This window comes from Blennius ocellaris (genome assembly GCF_963422515.1).
Source record: "Blennius ocellaris genome assembly, chromosome: 2".
In the NCBI taxonomy this organism is placed as follows: domain Eukaryota; kingdom Metazoa; phylum Chordata; class Actinopteri; order Blenniiformes; family Blenniidae; genus Blennius; species Blennius ocellaris.
In genome coordinates this window covers 21,797,137-21,812,968 of record NC_137651.1, presented here as the reverse complement: position 1 = coordinate 21,812,968, position 15,832 = coordinate 21,797,137, and positions in this window count along the sequence as shown.

Below are 15,832 nucleotides of genomic sequence, written 5' to 3'. Positions count from 1 at the left end.
TTTGCGCAAGGTAATGTTTCAAAGGTTTTTTGCGTGTGTGACAATCTCATATCTTTTGGGAATCAGTAAGCTCTGAGTTGCAAGTGCTGGGTTTTGTTTTCATTTATATAAGTCAAAAACAATTTGATTACTGTAATAATCTTACAAAGGGTACCTTCTAAAATAGACAAATGCTATGGTGGGATTTCATCGATTCTCATCTACGCGATGCAAGTAACTAATGAGAAACTTTGCTTTTCCTTCACATGTAGGCGTGATCTCACTGGATGGTTCCGGTGGCTGGTGGCTTCAGAGGCACAACTTGTCTGACTGTGTGGTTTATGATGGGATGTGCGAGCGACTTCGCACTGTCCCGCCGCAGATCAAAACGGTCGGGGTGTTTCTCAACATCGGAGGGGGGGCCCTGAGCTTTTACAACTCTGTGACCCAGGAGCATCTCGTCACACTGCCCACCCACTTCCACGCCGCCGGAGTGATCCCAGCTCTGGGTTTGGGCCAGGGCAAGCTTCGTCTTCGCTGCGGCCTCCCTCCTCCTCCCTATGTGTTCTTTAGCAGGGACTCGACCTACAGGGGGCCTTGCTCTGGCAGAGAAAGTCAGTGGCGCAGGGAGGTTTCCTTCCGGTCAGTGAGGAAAGCGATAGAGAAGTTTGAAGACCTTTCGCTGACAAACTCGGACTCTGTTTCCAGTTTTGGATCGTCAACTACGTTGTAGATGTTGGGAGTCCAGCGACTTTTCCCAGTGGCCAACGAGGGCAGGAAGCTCGGTCTGAATGAGAAGAGCTCCAGAAGTTTCTATTCAATGGAAAACCTTGATAAAGCAGCCACACTTCCTCGGTGTGGCTTGATGTTTGACTGCCATTTGAAAGGCTAATTTTTTTTTTTTTTTAATCTTGAAGGACTCCCGGTTGCCTCTTTCCTTTCCCTGCATGACCCCAGACTGGCAATTTACTCTCTCCCCAGGACCCAGGCCTTTCACTTGGCTGAAAAACCCCCTGCCGGACTGGGCTCGGGCCAGAAGGAGTCCTTTGCCGTGTGAAGTTTAAAGAAAGGGTGGGTTTTCACCAGCAGGGCTCCTAGATTTGTCTCGGGGTGGTGGTTGTCAGACTGTAGGGGTCCTTTCTGTAAGTGTGTATGTGGCTTACAGGCTCTACCTTGGTTTGCTTAGTCACTCATGCGTTTCGGTGTGTGTGTGTGTGTGTGTGTGTGTGTGTGTGTGTGTGTGTGTGTGTGTGTGTGTGTGTGTGTGTGTCCAGGAGGGAACAATGTACATGGGAGCTGGGGGTGAGACGATGACGAGGCGCGAGTACAGCAACACCCGCGGTGTTGACGCAGAGCAGCGTGGACAGGTGGTAGCATGAGTTTATCCCACGGCCTGCTTTCGATAGGACAGTAGGAGCTGCCCTCCTCTGACCCCTGTGGACACCACAGGACTCCAGAAGACTTCAAAAGGGGCGGCGGGGAGTGGGAGAGCAGAGAGGGAGAAAGAGAAAACAGCATGCATGAATTAAAGACAGCAGGTGACGAATTGGGGAGAAAAGGAATGAGCTGGCAGAGGGATTCCCGACAGCTTTCATGGCACGGAGTTCTAATGGATCATCTGGCTCCAGCCACACCATGTGAGGATTGTTTGAAAGTAGCACCTTCACTGATGAGCACAGTGTTCTAATACTGAGCCTTAGACTTGGAATGGGAAGCTCAATAGGTCCCTTTTATTGCATCCGTTGTGATACCTGTATAAATATCTGAATCTGAATCTGAATTAATGTACTTACTGAGCTTGGTTTTCATTATTTTGTCATTGAATATGACAAATAAATGTTACTTTTTTGCATATTTAACATAAAGTGAATAAAACTTGCTATTGTATTTCGCTTGTTGTAGTCCTGATGAAGCCACCATTTCTATGCACATTATAGACGTTAACGTTGGGACTTAAAAATTGCACATACAATTTAGTGGTTGCCCAGTAGGGGCAGAAAATTATGTGGTGTCATGCTAATTTGCACTTTCATTTTACATAAATTGAGTCAGTTATCTTTTTGAATTCAGGTCTCGCTGAACGTCTGTTCAACTTAACCTCAGCAAACTGTCACTGCTGATTCTGTAACATAGAATGAATCAATAAATACCCATAATATCATTTTTAGGGATTTGTGTCTTACAAAAACTGATTGCTGGCAGTGGGTAGTTATTGGCAATATTATGTCATGTCCAACATAGATTGGTTTAACTTGGCGTTTATGAAGAAAATTATCTTTAATAATAATAATAACCTATAAACTTTCAAGCCCCAAGTTTTATTGGTTTATAGTTTATTTTTAGGTAATAATGCAAAAAAAAAAAAAAAAACCCACAATGGACAAGCATTTCAATACAGCTGAAAATAATATGGTGTTTGGTTGTCAAATCAACAAAGCATATGTCCTGAAATGAAGAAATGAATTTGTTTGTTTCATCAGAAGGCTTTTTTTCCCCTGCAGTAATACCAGATCCAACTGGAAAGTCACGCTGGATTTTTGTCGAGCGATCCAGTCCAATATTATAACGTTCAAGACGCCTACAAAAACACATGTGCAAAATCAAGTATGTAATGTCCTTTTAAATGCTGGACTTTGGCATTAATCGGTCCTAAAATGTGGTCTGACTTCCACTAAAGTTTCACGCATGAACAGAGACAAATTTTCTTGATTTATTCGACACAGACAATTCAAATATTTCACAGCATAGACATGATCAGTTTTGTTAGTTTGCCAATGAGTGCAAACTGTTGTCAAATGTGCACAATCAAGTAGTTAAAAGCAACTTTACAGGACGCATTTAGGTAAGTGACTGTATATTGTGAATATATCAAGGATTCTTGATTTGCTGGAAGGAGTTGCAGAGTCAACTGAGATTAACTCTCCACAACTGGAGGCTATGTTTTACTGCGGTTAGTTGCAGACAAGGTATTAAAGTAGGCATGTCAAACATTTAACCCCCAGACCAAAGGAAATTATATAAGTTATCCATCTAATTTATGCTTATATTGAATTTTCTTAATGGAAATTACAAAATATGATTCAGCTGATTTTTTTTTTTTTTTACTCGAATAGTGTAGTTGAATATACCAATTAAAATAAATAAATAAAAGATGTTGCTTTTCTGGGGGCCAACCACATGTCAAGCACCTCGGTCTCTTCTGTTCCCACCTGTAATAACGCAGAAGCATTAGCTGTCCTGGTAAATTCAATGATGAAAGTAACACTTTTCCTGCCATGTATGTGTCATTTTATTGGTGAGAGGCTCCATAAAAGTTCTGTTTTATTGCCTCTGGTTACTCAGCTCTCGTCCATGTCGCTTCCTCGCTGGCCTTTCACTAAACAGACTCCTGGATTCTGGTGTTGGATGCAGCTTAATTTTGTGTGATTCTGGCAAAGGAAATAATGAAAGTCTAAACTTTTCCTAATTTTCTCCTCGATCCTTGGTGCTCCCAAGACCCTATTCAAAGAACCACTGGTGCCGGGGACTATTTATGCTTGGCAGACCTGACACTTCCCCTTCATTCTGCCTGTGACCGCTTGATTTATGATTAAGTAATGTAGATCCATTTGAACAACCCCGCCCTTCCCCACATCCACCCTCCGGACCCATCTTGTCTTTTGCTGCTTTTTTTTTTTTAGTGACCTTGTTTGCCTGTTTGGAAAATATTTAGCCGGACCACCCAGAGTCTGACTCTTGTTGTCGAAAGAAGAAGAACAAGGCAAAGAGAAGTACTTTGAATTAATTACAACAAGCGTCAATCAGAGGGAGCTAGCTCGGGGAAATTTTCTGGGGACGAGTCGGGGCCAATTTTCCATCGTGTGTTGTTCACGTTGTGCATGAAATCAGCGCAGCAGCGGCTCAGACTCGGTAATAACCGATGAGTCAAAGAGAAGCTGGTTAGACTGTCGCCTGTTAGACCACTCATCAAGATGACTGTGTGTTGATGTTTAACCGGGGAGGTATTTACCGCGCGAATAAAAAATGCGCGTGCCGTGACCGCTTCTGGCTCAAACCCCTTAACCCACCCCCACCCCACCCCACCCCACCCCTTCTCTCTCTCAGTCTTTGCAGATCTATCTGTTTTCACAACATAAAGTGTGTGGAAGCAATTTGACTCTTGTAAACAAGAAATAGGAGCGGGGTGATGCAGATATCAAAGGGTCGACAGGAGAAGAGGGCGATGAGGTGGGGGTGGGGGGTGGGGGGGAGGGTGGGGGCGTGGGCGATTCTGCCAGGGAGGATGGTGAACCCGCCGTACCACGTGTGCACTTCTAGCAGCATGTACTTTCTTCCATGCTTCCTCATCTGAGCAGGAGTCATGTGGAAGGACGTACGACATAATTCTAGTGTTTCAAGTTTCTGCTTTTTGAAATGTGAAGATTTTACCAACGTACCAGCTTCATTCCATCCATCCATCCATCCATCCATCCATCCATCCATTAATTTGTAAGGTTTACTTAGAAGGCCATTGGCTGTTTTGTTTTAATTTGTGACTTTCAATCATACTTCACAACTTGTAGGTAACAGGTTTAAATTGCCCTTCATTATAAAGCATTCACAATCCTGTTGTCTCATTTTAATTATCACATGGGCCTAGTATCAATCATGGACCTAGTAGTAATTGTAGTTCACATATACTGCTGAGGAAAAAAAGAAAAGAATAAGCTGGAAGTTTCTGCTCCATAAATGGTTAATTTCACTTAATCATTAATGATTAGGTCTGATTATTCGTAAACAGTTACTTTATTCTCTATTTTCTTATTTTCTTTAAAAAGGACAATTGATAATCACTGTCTGAGTTACACTGTGATGAAGATACCACTTTTGTAAATATATGGCAAAATAAACCTGTAGAATCGCATTCATTTAATTGCATTCATTTAATTCAATCTAATATGACAACAATATAAAAGCACAATTTCCTGCTCTAATCTCATTTCTGTTATCAACGACACCGTTTCGGGTTTAACCGTTCTGTAAAGTTGGTTTGCAATTGTGTATATTTCGCATTGGATGCGGTGGACTTTGAAGACCCGCGGCACGTCAGATGGTGGTGAATAACAGAGCTTTCCATTTGCCTCACAGACAGAGGAACGGGTTGCTGTGTAGATTAGCATTTTAGAATACATGATAATTAATGTCATAAATGACATTGGGTGTCCTGGGCAGAGACATGGAAGTGTCCTCTGCGCCCCGCCGAGGACCACACACCCTCACTGACTCGCTCACAAAACAATCATGAATAATGCAGATGTGGCTTTCGGTCGGTCGTTTCGCTCCGTTTTTGTGGTCGTTCAGAGGCTGGAGTTTGGCCGTTTTGGGTTCCTTTTGTGTCACATTTGGGAGGTGTTGGATTTTCTCGCAACTGTGCCCTGTTTTGTTGTCATGTTGAATCACTTTCAGTTGATTTCATGTCTTGTTTTGTTGTAGTTTTATGAGTTTTTATGCATTTTTATGGGGGTTCCATGAGAAGCATTTTGTACTTTTTACTTTCCATTTAGGTCTGTTGTGCTTCTGATTACAGTTGTTTTACTGTTTGCATTGTGCTGCTTGTCCATCTGGCTAATCAGTTCTGTTTTTTACATTTTCACTTTTGTTTCTGAAATTGAAACATTTTTTCCTCCCAACTGGTGGTTTGGTATCTCTCATTTAACATCTCACTAATCTTCCCTTTTTTTGTCACTTTAACTTCTTTAAGGCAATTTAGAGATAATTTTCTGGTTTTTACTCTATGCATTTGCCATTCAATGTATATTTGTGGTATTTAAAGTCCTCCCATTTTATGTTTGTTTTTTTTCCCCCCATTTGTCATGTTAACTGTTTGTGTTGAAGTTTTGAGATCATATTGGAGCTATTTTCATGTCAAAACATCTATTCACTATTATTTGATGGTCACACTGTTGTTGTTTGTTTGTACCTGTTGTGCTGTTTTTGTACCATTTTGTCACTTCACATATTTGTGGTTGTTTAAATGTCACTTCCCATCCATTCTCCTCTGATTCTATCTCTTTTCGGAAATTTTGAAGTCAAATACTTGCTGATTTTGTCCAGGTTCTGTCATTTCAAAGATCTTTCTGGTAGACTAAAAGTCCGTTTTAGCCCTTTTCATCCTATTTTGTTGTCTCTCTGAGGCACGCGATAGTTGTTCTTGTTCCATTTTGTCATCCCTATTTGTGCAGTCCTTAGAAGTCACGAAAACAAGTTTGTCACCAGACTTTGCCTGGTCTAATCATCACTGCTGTGGGTCCTTGAGTGAAGATCTTAAGAGAAGAAAGAAGAAAGAAAGAAGAGTAAGAGTTGTGTCAACTTGTGCCAAATCAAACATGCTGATCACGACTGCAGTCTCTCTAACTCTTCGGGGTACTTCAGAGGTTCTGTTGTGTTTGTTATCTTTTCTGTTTGGTTTATGCCTCTGTATAATGATTACCTTAAATAAATGTAAATAAGTAAATTACCCTCTTTTTCTGGTCCATAAACACGTGACTCGAAGGCTCCACAGCTTTATAATAACTTGTAGTCTCAACACATCATTGTCATTGTTGCACTAACTTAATCAACCTTAATTTAAGGTCCCCTTAAGTTCTTTTCTCATTTTCTTACCTCCAACTTCTATAACCCCATTGTTTCTCCACCTGTTCCTCCAATACAGATTACTGCGTCATCTGCAAACATGATGGTCCACGTCGACGTCTGTGTCGCGAGTTCATCCGTTAGTCCATCTATCTCACTTCAAACAAGAAAGGGTTCTGAGCCATTCCTTGGTTTATTCCCACCTCTACTTTGAGGCTCCATTTAGATGACAATGGCTGACTGACTACAGCTTCGTTCTTGTGTTTTAGTTTCAGACAAGTTTCACATTCAGACGATAACGTACCAGATTTCCCTCGTCCATGTCTCGTAACAGTCAGGAGTACTTTTTTTAAGCTTGGTTGTTTTTGCTGGTTTTCTGGTTAGTTCAAAGTGCAGAGTCTCATTTGTTCTGTTTGTGTGTTCCTTCTTTTGTCTCCTTCTCTTCAGTCTGGCTGTAATTTCTCCTATTTCAATATTTATGTCTTTTCCTGCAGCCGTTCTGTGTCTCCTTGTGGTCCTTTTGGCAGATTGGATCGTTTGGCATCACCTTGTAGCCATTTTGTGTCTCTGGTGGTTTGTTTTGCATCTGCTTTGTGTTACCTTTGGGACAAATCGTGCCTCTCTTCCTTCCCATTCTGGTATTTTAGCATGACAGAGGCTGTGGTGTCATCTCGTTTTCTTTTCACACGACTAAAGAAGGGAGTGTTTACCGTTGTCAAACGATTCTGGTCAGTTATTGTGCCTAAAATAGTGATTCAGTTTTGATTTGGTCATTTTGTGACCTATTGTGGTCATTTTATACACCTTTTGCTTTCATCTTTATTGCGTTTGGGTCATTTTGGGTCTTTTTATCGTTACTTTTTCCAATTGGTTTGGTTGTTTTGTTGGATACTGCTTATTTCATTTAGAGCTCACACTTTATTTGTTTTGATAATTAACCATATTCTTGTCGACATCCTGCGTCTCTCTGTGGTCATTTTGGTAGATTGGAGTCTCCTCCACGTCATTATGAATTGCCTTGTGGCTATGTTGTGTCTTTGACGGTCTGCTGTGTGTTGCCTTCGGTACAGTTTGTCTCTTTTGGTTTCATTTTGGTCATTTAGTGACAGAGCATCTTAGCAATCATATGTCGTCATATTTTCTCGCCACATAAATAAATGGTGGAGTACTTCCTGTTGAGATTCCTGACAATTTGTCTTTTTTCGTCATTTTCTGGTGGTTTTGTGAACATTGTTTGTTACATTTGAGAAATGTTGCATCTCTCAAAAAAAAACAACCCAAAACATAGTTTTTCCAATAGGTTTGGTTGTTGTGTTGATTCCCGCTTGTTTCACTTAGCGGTCACACTTTATTTGTTTGTTTTCTGGCTCACATGGCTCATATTTATCTTCAGTCTAATCGTTGTCTATCTTCCTGTTGACATCTTGTGTCTCTGTGGTCGTTTTGGTAAGTTAGACTCTTGTCATTTTGCATCCCCTGTGTCTTTGACGTTCTGTTGTGTGTTAACTTTGGTACAGTTTGTGTCTTTTGTCATTTTGGTCGCAACAGAACATGTTAGCAATCACGTTGTTGTGTTGTGTTCTTGCCAAACGAATAAAGGAAGGAGTATGTCTGTAGACAACTGATGTTGATCATGTCTCTTTTGTCCTTTTCTGGTTGATTTTTGTATATATTTATTGTCGGATTTGCAATATTCTGGATTTCTTCAGGTTGGATTTGCTCATTCTTTTTCTTGTTTTTGTAATTTTACATATATTCTCCATTCAATCTCTATTGGCGCTGGCCATTCTACACCTCGTTTTACCTTCTTGAATGTTTGAATGTTTATCCAAAATTAATCTAATTATGTATTTAATATCTTTTTATCATTGTTTTCTGCCAGTAGGTTTGATTGTTTTGTTGGTTCCTACTTTTTTCAATTAGTGCTCAGTTTATTTGTTTTTTTTCTGGTTAACGTGGCTCCTCTATCTCTTCAGTCTGCCTGTTTTTTGTCCTATTTTGATAATTAAACAGCTTCCTGTTGACATTTTGCATGTCTTTGTGGTCGTTTTGGTAGGTTGGAGTCTCGTCATTATGCACAACCTTGTTGTCATTTTGTGTCTTTGACGGTCTGTTGTGTGTTAACTTTAGTACAGTTTGTCTCTTTCACATCTCATTTTGGTCATTCAGTGTGAAAGAACATGTTAGCAATCACATTTTCTTGCCACACAGAAAAGGGAGTGGGTATTTATTGGTGCTGGCTAAATGCTGGGGGCATTTCATTGTAAATCCACAGCTCTTCTCTCTGTAGTGTCAAAATAAACAATTTCCATGTTGGTACTTCATGTGGACGTAGCTCCGGTTAGTTAATTGCCTGTGGTGGTTGATTTCACACGTCCTATATTGCAGACATCCATTTAGATATCAAAGGTGGTGGGCCGGTCGGCGTTTTCCTGGTCCGGGTTCCCGTGTGTCTGTAACTCATTCACTTCCCACTGTCAACATAAACCCTACTCATTTACATGTGGCTGTTGAAAGACAACAAGAGAATCATTCATTACTCTAATCAGTGCTGTAACGAGGAGCGGCAAAACAACGTCTTTAGAACGAAGACTGCAGTCGCTGTGTGGTTTTGAATGACCTCTCTAGATGTCTGGCCATGATAGAACAACCCCACCCCCCACCCCCTCGACGTGCTCATGATGCAGGAATGCAGCGGGAAACCCGCAGTTCGTGTAACCGTTTGTTTATGTAAACATGCGTCACAAATAATTAGGTCTTTAAGGTGCATTTCCAGCAAATGAATACATGAAGGGAAGCTCACATACCGTAAAATTCAAAGTGAATTTGCCCAGTGAGCTTTATTGGAGTCACTCTTTCATACACTCTGAGAAAGTCTGATCCTTAAGTGTGGCCGCCTGTAATTTTGTTTTCAAATCGTGTTTTTTTTTTGCTTTTGTTTTTTAATTATCATTTGACTCAGGCTTACATAGTCACAAATCTGAAGTGCATTATAATTCAGGGCTGCGAAACAACAGCCCCGAAAACAATGTCAAATCTAATTGGGGGTGGAGGGAGGGGAGGGTGGTGATCAAGCATACATTCCTGTCCTGTGTGTAGTTTGCTAATTGTTCCTGGACATACATTTTACCCCCATTACTCCTGTTTCCTCCCACAATCCAATAACATGAATACAATTTAAATTATAGTTTGTCTTGGAATTAACGCCAGTATTGTTAGACCTCGTTTACACAAGGTTTTTCAGTGAAAAGTAAAAAAAAATTTGGTAGCATTTTGAGTGGCCATTATATGACATTGATGCTACTGAAAATGCAACTTTTTGAAAACGGCTCCCAAAGTGGAACTTTTGAAAATCAGTCCGACTCTCCACGTGCAAAATGCAACTTTTCAGAAACACTGCTGCACATGAGCACAATGGCCATAATAAAAAGTTCCTCTGCACATGCACATATAGATGGACATTAACAACAATGCCTCCAGAGTGATATGACTTGATGGTTTCATAGTTGAGTCACCCAGAATAGCAATCCAACTTGGCTGTCTGTCCATACAAATGTCCATGTACTCTCCATTGTACATGTTTAATGCATATGGCTCTCTGTATACATGTGTTTGTGACTTCATTACAAGAACAGCCAACAGCACCACCTTATGGTGTGGCATGAGAACTACATTGTTTACAGCATTTCTGGAGTTTCTATGTAAACAGATATTATTCCCAATCCGTGGCCATCTAAATGCTTTCCTGAAACAAAAACGCAAAAAATTATGCATTTTCACTTGTGTAAATGGGGTCTTAAATCAGATTAAACAATATACAAAATGGATGGATTTTCCAAGTGAAAACTGAAAACTTTCCTTGCAATTTGGCCGTCTGTTTAACACGACATCAGAGTTTAGAGTCTCTTTTTGATAACGGCTTCGAGACTGCAACGTATTCAAAACCCTCCATTTCAGAATGAGCAGGGAAAATGCTGCTTTTTGTGGGGTTGCCTGTCTGTCTGTGTGTTTACACTGTGATGGACTATCCATGGTGTAACAGTGAGATTCTTACTTTTTCATGATAATCTCACTTTGAAATGCATCGTTAGTTCATAATATTGTCTTGTAATAGATCACAACCATCACAGGTCATCAGCAGACTATCTATGTTTGGCTTTAAAAAAGAAGAGAGAGAAAATCTATATTAAATGAAAACCTGGGTTGTTAAAGAAACCTTTTACATGTGTATCTCAATGTGAAATGACGTATTTTAACACTCCTGTAAGTCAGTCTTAATGACGGTAACCATTTTCAACTTTTAACGTGCTTGTTTTAAAAAGCTGCTCCGTTTGAATCAGTTTGCTTCAGTGGTGCAGCTCCACATCCAGTTTTAAGCTATTACTATACTAAAAATAACTGCAGCAGTAAAACAGTATTTAATGCCCTGCTTCGAATGTTTCCAAACCACCGTATGAACAGCAGTCAAATCACACCGCTAATTATCTGAAAATTCAATTAAAAGAGAAGGTCTTGGCTTTCTCTTCATGCTCAGGCGGGAAAAAAAAGAAGTGCTATAATCTGCTTTCCTCTGGCTTCTGCTGACTCAGAGCGAGTCAAACCGTGAGCTCAGAATAAAGATGGAAACTCACAATTATAAGATTTCTCTATCAACACAGAATAAAATCTTGATTTAATTAACTGCTCAAGGAAATCTCAAGAGAACTGACTGTTGGATAGTCACTGATGAGACTCTGTGTTTTTGTCTAGTTAGGTTTTAAAAAAAACCTTTTAATCACTCCAGTCAAACACTTTGATTAACCAGTTAACATACATGAGGTGGCTATAGCTCAGCTGGTAGAGTTTGATGACGGTCAATTTGAAGGTTACAGGTCCTTGAGCAAAACACTGAACCACAAACTTCTCCCGATGGATGGACTGAACTCCTTGTGTGCCTGGGTGAATGTGATCAACGTGAAAAACATGTTATATATGTGAACTCCATGTAGCATCGTGCAATGATCCTACAAACTGCTGTGTAGAGAAAACAATATGGAGCAACATGGAAAAAAAGAAAATTAACATCTTGGTTTTTAAATTCAATTTGCTAATATATTGGATTACATTTCAAATAAAGTGATATCAAACTTTGTTACCACCTGTCATTATGCTGTAGAATGGAAGAAGCTGATTTGTTCTGAGTTTGTCTTATTTTGTTTGTTTGTTTTTTCACCAGTGAAGTTGCTTCTGATTATGTTGGGTATAGTTCAATAACTGAGCAGAAGAACCAGATGTTTAAACGAACAATGTATCCAATGGGAAATGTCCAAACTGATATTAATGTTGACAGTGGGAAATGAAAAAGTCATATGTACTCTCTTTACAAAGAGAAACACTTTATACTTTAGAACTTTATCATTTAAGAGAGAAGTCAATGGCTGCCTTGAGTTTTGAGCCTTAGCAAATTTAACTCTCCTTGGTCTGCTCCTGGTTGATGTTAATAGGGCAGTTTTATTTACGAGCGAGTGCATTGTGCCAACTGTATATCTGCAAGCAGCAGCGAATCAGCGGTGGAATATTCACACCTCCCGGTCCTGAGGAGCAGCAAACAGGATGAGGTCCCCTGTAGTCAGAGGAGGAGGAGGAGGTGAGAGTGATACAGTTATACGACACACATTTATGACCCTCCAGCAGGGGCGTCTGACAGTAAAAGCAGAGAGCAAACACACGCAGCGGGGCGCTGATGGCGAGCCAAGTATCCCAGTTTGTATCCATCCGGCTGCGCTCTGGTGACATTACGCATGATTTACAGCTAATATCGGAACGCAAGGACTCCTCCTATGGGATAACGTGCATTTGAAGTCACGTTTCGGCCTTGCATATTAACAAATCCATGAACCACCCCCTCCATCCCCCATGACAGCTGAGTTTCAGATCATCTTCCCCCTGGAGAGACCTCTCTCCCGTTGCGCAGGGGTTTTAAAATAAGAAAAAAGAAATCAAGCGTCGAGGGGGATGTCTGGTCTGCTTTTAAGCAAGCTCTAATCTAAATCGGTACATTTACGCAGCTGCCAGCATCCATATCCACAACTAATCGATTTTATTGGGCTTGTGCTAACGTGTGGTGGCGCACAGGAGATGTGGCCCCATTTCACTCGAGAAACCCCCCCCCCCCCCAAAAAAAAAAAAAAAAAAACACCAGCAGGAACGCGCATCGATTCTACATTTTACTAAAGACTTTCGTCTGAAATCATTACAGGATAACGATCACAACTCACCCTCCAATTACGTGTACTAGTTGAGCCAAGTGCAAACGTTTCAAGCCAAAACACACTCAAAGTAATAATAAGAAAATAGAGATTCCTCCCCAGTTAAACTCTCGTTCCAGATGATCTCAGCATTGTGATAAATTGATCAGCTGTATGAGTGTTTATTTTCCTAAATGAGTCTCCTGATAAATCGCTCATTAATAGTCTGTCTGAATTCCAGATAATTTCCTCTTTTTTTTCAGTTCAAATAAACCAACTTTATTTGGACATGTGCTGATTGATTACATTAAACCGAAGGAGACGCCGAATTAAAACTACGCTTCAATCTGTCGGCGTGGGTGTACACAATCGATAATTACACATTGAGGTATAGTTGCTCTCCTGGCTTCTCAAAAGCTTATATTTTAAACTTGAATGAATGATTGAAGCATTGCGGATTTGAGTACACTCATCGCAACATATATCATTGGGGATAAACTGGTTATCACACCAGAGAAACTCTCGCCTTTTACGCACCGGATTCCCAACAATACACATGAATCTGCCTGTGAAGCTCTGCAAGTTGTGTATTCCAATAAGCAAATCAGCATCCGGTCTGGGTAAATACGCGCCCCCCGCATATCACCCAGTAAAGAGCAGCCATTAGTCCCATCATCGAGCCCCATTGTTGGAGTGACTCCCCCATTACACCCCCGTGAACGATCGCACCTGAATGGAAGTGCCTCCAGCGCACACATTGAAGAAAAAACACTGGGACACACCTCACACTCTCACCTGTGATTGTAATTCAGACACGAAACCCATCACATGCTGACACCTTTTTTTACACGACACTTTAGTGGCTGTTGAGATGAATGTAATCAAACACACTCCAGACAACTGCTTCACGTTTGTATATTGAGGGACGCTGGTGCGTTTCGTGTGTTTTCCAGTGTTGAGAGATAAATGGTGACATCGTGCAACATCATCAAATCCAACATCTCAGAACACCAGACACATGTGATTACATGAAATCAAGGAGGATGTCATTGGCATTTTAATTAATGTTGCTTCAAAACAAACTAACCTCATCAGACCTAAACTATTTTCATATTGTGATCTATACAACCCATAATGATGTCCACATATGTGGACACCAGGTCCAGGACGTTGAATATCATGAAGTAATATAATATCATTTACCCAAAGCCTTATTGCATATTGTATAAATCAAGGGTGTCAATCACATTTTAGTTCAGGGGCCCGCATCCAGCCCAATGTCATTGCGAGTGGGCCGGACCGGTAAAATAGGTCATAATAACCTTTACATTTAAACTTTAAAGTTTTTTTTGTTGTGGTGCAGAGTTTATGTGATGAAAATGTCTATATTTTCAGGAAACCAAAAAAAAAAAAAAAAAACTACAGAGAATGACAACAATTTCAATATAAAACCAATTTTGATGAAACCTTCTGGTGAAAAAATACAGTGAAATGTCTCAGGAAAAGAAATTCTCTAATAGCTGCTGAATTATGCCTGTTTTAACAAACTTACTTTCCCTTGACATCATGACTTTGAGGCTCGTGGTAGTTTGGCCTCAGTGTTGTGTTGTGTTGTGTCCGCTACTCGAAAGATATTTCTCCAAAAACCGATGTTTTCTCAGGTTTTACATTTTGCTTGGTGGTTTGACCAAATTGGAGCCTCTTGCAGGCTGGATTTAGCTTCATGTTTGATGCCGCTGATCGAAATGTACTTTTTACATTTTTGACATTGTTATACTTTCATAAACATCCACATTGAAATATTTACTCAGTGTGTTGCTACATTATTTACAAAGTTTCAGTATAGATTTTTGTACAGTTTTATATTAAAATATAATACAAGCAGGCTGAGGAAGGCCAGATTGATCCAATATCAGCAGTTTATGAAGCTGATTTAAGACATGCTATAAACACATTTATAGTGTTAAACAATCTTCAGGGTGTTTAGTGTTTGATTGTTGGAAATGGTCCTTGCTGAGCCCAATGTTTAGAGGCATGAGGCGAGAATTACAACATATTGCAACACTTTAATATCTTTGGATTTGGATGCAGTTTTAAGAGTTCAGTAATATCATGAATCTGCATCATGTTTGAAAAAGTGGTCGATCAGAATGGGTGAACAGGGACCCATTCAAATGTTAAAGCCTAAATCTCAAGTGTTCCATATAAATGCAGTATAAATTGAACATAAATGCCACTGGATTTTTGTAACCAGTCAGTGTGAATGTCTCTGAAGTCGATTGTCTATTAGACAAGTCTTCCCCTGGACTAAAGAGACTATAGTATTGACTGACATAACGATAGTGGATTCCCCCTCTAAAGAAATTTCTCTTGATAGTGGCCCTACATGCTGGCTGCATCGTTTTCACTTGAAACTTTGTCGTGTAAATGGGGTGTTATGCGGGTGTGTCGACCAGCATTTGACTTGACTGCTGTGTTTTTGGTAAATTAGACAAGATAAAAGGGGTCCGTAGCCTTTCCTTGTCCTAAAATCACGGGGGTCCAGGGAAAAGAGGTTGTGAACCACTTAGTGAGATCGTCTCTCTACAGGAAGTTAGCAGCAACATTGGCAACCATGAGGCAGACTAATCATCGCAGCTTATTATTCTGAAGAATCGCCAATCAATCACTCTCATTCTCCAAACATGTCAGGCATATAACAAGCCCTGACCTCCCCTGAACCCTCTGATATCAATCACCTCTGCAGCAAAGTAAACTTGAGCCAGCGAGCGGTTTGTTCTGGATCCCCCGTGGGACCACTGTGAGCAACTGGACTCTTACTCAAACGCTCACGCTTTTTGTTCGACGGGAACATTTCCCAGATCAAAAAACGTCCTAATAAATTTGACTTTTTGTTGAATTTGTGATGTTCTGCAGTGACCTTATATTTTTTTCTTCAAAGGATTGGAAGTTAAATAGCTTCTGGCTCGTGTGAGCGCAGTGGGACAATTGAACAAAGTCCTAAGAAATGGGAT